This window comes from Mus caroli, chromosome 12, assembly GCF_900094665.2.
Source record: "Mus caroli chromosome 12, CAROLI_EIJ_v1.1, whole genome shotgun sequence".
Lineage (NCBI taxonomy): Eukaryota > Metazoa > Chordata > Mammalia > Rodentia > Muridae > Mus > Mus caroli.
In genome coordinates, this window is record NC_034581.1 from 108300340 (window position 1) to 108304644 (window position 4305).

At 41.1% G+C, this 4305-nt stretch overlaps 1 gene segment (V, D, J or C); it reads right to left on the reverse strand.

Moving 5' to 3' along the window:
* Positions 1 to 4305, reverse strand: part of LOC110306477 — a 768718-nt gene that overhangs the window by 443576 nt on the left and 320837 nt on the right.

Here is a 4305-nt window from a genome sequence, read left to right on the forward strand (position 1 = left end):
CTCCCTCCCTCTGCCCCTTCCTTCCTTCCTTCCTTCCTTCCTTCCTTCCTTCCTTCCTTCCTTCCTTCCTTCCTTCCTTCCTTCCTTCCTTCCTTTCTTCCTTTCTTCCTTCTTTCCTTCTTCCCTCTCTTACTTTCTTCCTTCTTGTTTTCTCTGATTTCTCTCCTCATTCTCTGCTTCTCTTGTCTACTCACCATGAAAGGAGATTTCAGTTTCCTGCACATGATCTTGTGTCTGTCATTTTCTGAGAAACATTCATAGTATTTGCTAATGTCACAGTAGAATCAACTACCCATAGATTGCATCCAGGGCTGCATTCTCTCCATGCCCAAAACACTTGGTTAAATTATTAGATGTTTTTGAAACCTTCAATCATTATGTTTGTTACAAGGTTATTTGACATATTGTGTTTAATATCCATTTTTTGGTTATTTTACCACCTACTTTACCTACATGCATTGGCTAAGGTTCAGGAGCTCAATTGGAGGCCAGAGGGCAAGAAATTTGTCTTCTCATGAGGACCTGAACTCTCAACTCCATGGTCCATTAATTCACATGGCTTCCCAGCTTCTGTCCCTTGGTTGGGTGTAATATCTGAATCTGTCTCAGTCATCTGCTTGTTGGGCCCCTTGGAGGGCAGTTATGCTAAACTCTTGTCTGTAAGCAATGTTGTCAGTAGCATTGTCAGGCCTGCTGGATCCCAATGTGGTCACTGTGCCTCCTTTCCCTCAGGCTCTTCTTCTTTTATGCCCCTGAAATTCTTTTAGACAGGAACAATTGTGGGTCAGAGTCGATGGCTGTGGGATGAAAAACTCATCCCACCACTTGGGGTCTTACTTTTCCACCAGAGGTGGATTCTACAAGTTCACTCTGTACAAGTTCACTGTAGGGCATTTCTTCTAAGGTCCCTTTCTTTGATTCCTGAGAACCTCTCACCTCCCAGCTCTCCTGTACATTCTAGAGGGTCCCTCACATCCTATATCTCAAGGATGCCTGTTTCCATTCTTTCTGCTGGCCCTCAGGGCTTCTGTCCTGTCCCAAACTCCAATACCTCATCACGTTCCCCCTTTCCCTTCCCTGTTTCCTTTTTCCACACAGTTCACTCCCTCCATCTTTCTGCTGTGATTGTCATGGCACATACTGGTAGGATATGCTGAAGGAGGCAGAAGGGGAATCACAAGTAATATTCATTCATTCATTCATTCAGTCATTATTTATTTATTTTACATTCACTCCCCACCCTCTGTCCGCAGTCACAAATTATATACCCCATCCTCCTCTTTCTCTGAGAGGGTGTGAGCCCCTTGGTTATCCAACATTCCTGGCATATCAAATCTCTGCAGGATTTTGCCCATCCTCTCCCACTGAAGCCAGTCAAGGCAGTCCACTAGGGGAATGAATTCCACAGAAAAGCAACAGCTTTAAGGACAATGCCTGCCCCAGTGGTTTTGGGATCTTCATGGAATCTGAGCTGCACATCTGCTGTGCCAGGTGCCTTGGTCCAGCCTGTGTTTGCTCTATGTTTGGTGGCTCAGTCTCTGATGGCCCACAAGGGTCCAGGTTAAATGAGTTTGTTGGTTTTCCTGTGGTTTTCCTTTGAGCCCTTCTATCCTTCAGGAAACTTCCATTAGAGACTGTGAGTGCAGCCCAATGCTTGGCTTTTTGTCTCTGCTTCTGTTCCAGTCAGCCAGGAAGGGTTTCCCTTCCTTACTGGACAGAGATTGACCATAGGAACTCAACCTCCCACTCCAAGTTCACATAGGGATGTACTTCTTCCATCAAGGCTACACATACTCCTACAAGACCAGACCTCCAATAAGTGCCACTTCATAGAGTCCAAACATTCAAACAACTACAAATCTCAAAAACACATTTCACATGTTCTTGGTCAAAAGTGAAGTCCTAAGAATTAGGAATTTAAATGATGGTTCTGATATATTTTAGGTACAGCCTGCTTCCTGTTCATTCTATTTGACCACCAGACTGGTCCTCGGCCTGGTTCTGTGTAACATGACAGTGGGTACTTTACATTTAGCATTGTGTGGAGCTGTTCAAATGACTGTTGTATGTTCAGATCCAGGATTCTAAAAACCTCATCAATATGTCTTCCAAATCTGCCTCACATTGACAATCTATTGAAGTGGAGCCCACAGAGCACACTGATTTTCTGAATAACACTTTTCATTCTGCATTTAGTTCATGACTCACAGATCTGTAAGCAAACTACACAGACTCTTTCACTACTCACTTAGGTTGTATATATATTTTTTACAGACTTTTAAACATGATACCTTGTTGATGCTTCTCTTGTATGCAAATAGGATACTTCAAAAATTCATCCAGAGTGGACTGTGGTGACCATTGTGAAATAACAGTAAAGTAAAAATTCACGATGAACCCACATCCTACCACTTCTTTTACTAGTGAATGAGATTAAAGAAAACATATTCAAGGCAGTGAGATGGGGGTGACCTTCTATATATTGTACACATCTCAGCCTTATTGCTGTAGCTCTTATGGAAATTCAGGGATATAGTGACATTTGAATTCTCTCTTCATTTGTTGTAGCACCATAATCTTCCACCCCGCCCTCCATTATTCCCTTGACTCCTTTCTCTGCATTTTTATGCACATCTACACACCTACTTTATAAATGTTCAGAAATTAGAAGGACCTTGGTGTTTGGCTCTCAGAATATATCAATTACCAAAAAATGTTGCAAGTCATTAATCAAGTTGTATTGGAAATTGAGATGTAATCTGAATAATTATAAGTCTCAGACATCATCTGTCTGTGTGGACTATAGTTTGAAGTTATCCAGTCATTCCCTAGTGCAGATGTGACTTGAAGTTTTTATGGGCATGGTGTTTAAAGCCTCAATTCTCTCTCAGAAACAGTGTGGTCACACAGGTGGATGGACCTGATGATGGCAGAGCAGGACAGAGAATGTAGAATCACTTTGTAGAAGCACCTGTGGTGGTTCATGGCAGCACCTTCTAGATTTCTGCCAACTTGGTGAACCCAGGAAAACAGAGGCCATTCCTTTTATGTCTCCAGAACTCATAGGAAACCAATGTTTTGCAGACTGAGCTATGTCATTATCACACACAGCACAACTCCAGGACAATTTGACAAACTTTGACCATTTCTCAGGATGCATCCTGCTTTAAATGAACAATCATCATCCCATGGCTTCTAATAAATTCCTAAGGTTTTAGATGAGATCTGGTGCATTCTGAATGGTATGGTAGTAGACCCTTATACTCCTATGGTGACACCATCTAAATGAACCAGAATACCATTGAGAAGAATGTTATATTTAGATTCTGAGTGCCACATCTGACTTCTTGTGATGAGAAACACCAACTCAGAATGAGCCAATCATCATTTATCTCATGTTTCTTGTACAACAGTGTAAAATAAAATACTTAGGAGCCTAGTGGAAGAAGAAGGGATTCATGTGTTAAAAAGAAAAATATTTTGTCCTATTAAATTCTTGGGGAAGTATACAAACTAAATCATAACTAGTAAAGAGAAGAGAGAAAGAGAGAGAGAGAGAGAGAGAGAGAGAGAGAGAGAGAGAGAGAGAGAGAGATTACCCCTTGAATGGATTAGGACCTATGTTGAGCTTACTGATGGTCAGTGAGTATCACAAGGTACATTGGCTTCATGTCTCAGTGCTGGAGTTTCACACACAGTTTTATTACTAGCACCACAGATGGATGCATATTGGGTCTGTGGATGATGGAAGATACTGAACGTTATCTGCTTCATGGGTCACAGGACCTGATTGATTTCCATGTTGGCTCTAATTTGAAGCCCACATAGTGCTTAGTGAAGGGAATCTTACTGAGTTCCTGTCCTGAGTCTAGGGCTCCACAGTCTTAAACTTTCCTTATTTCTTTGGGATTTGACCCTATTCCTCATACAGATTTGTGTCTGCCTTGTCTGATGCTCTGCATTTTTTCAAATCACATTAAAAGCCATTTATTATGGGGCTGTAGATATAGCTCTGTTCTTCATGTTCTTACAATACCATCAGAATGATCTGTGTTTAGTCTCCACAACTACAAAAGAGGTAGGTTTTGTAGCCAATCAGTAAGCCTACCTCTTCAATGTACAGACAATGTGATTGTTGGGACACAGTGGCCAGTCTACTAAGATAGTGAGATCCACACACAGTGATAGACTTTATTTCAAAATTATTGTGTAAATTGATAGAAGACATCTCATCTCTCTCTCTCTCTCTCTCTCTCTATATATATATATATATATATATATATATATATATATATATATATATAT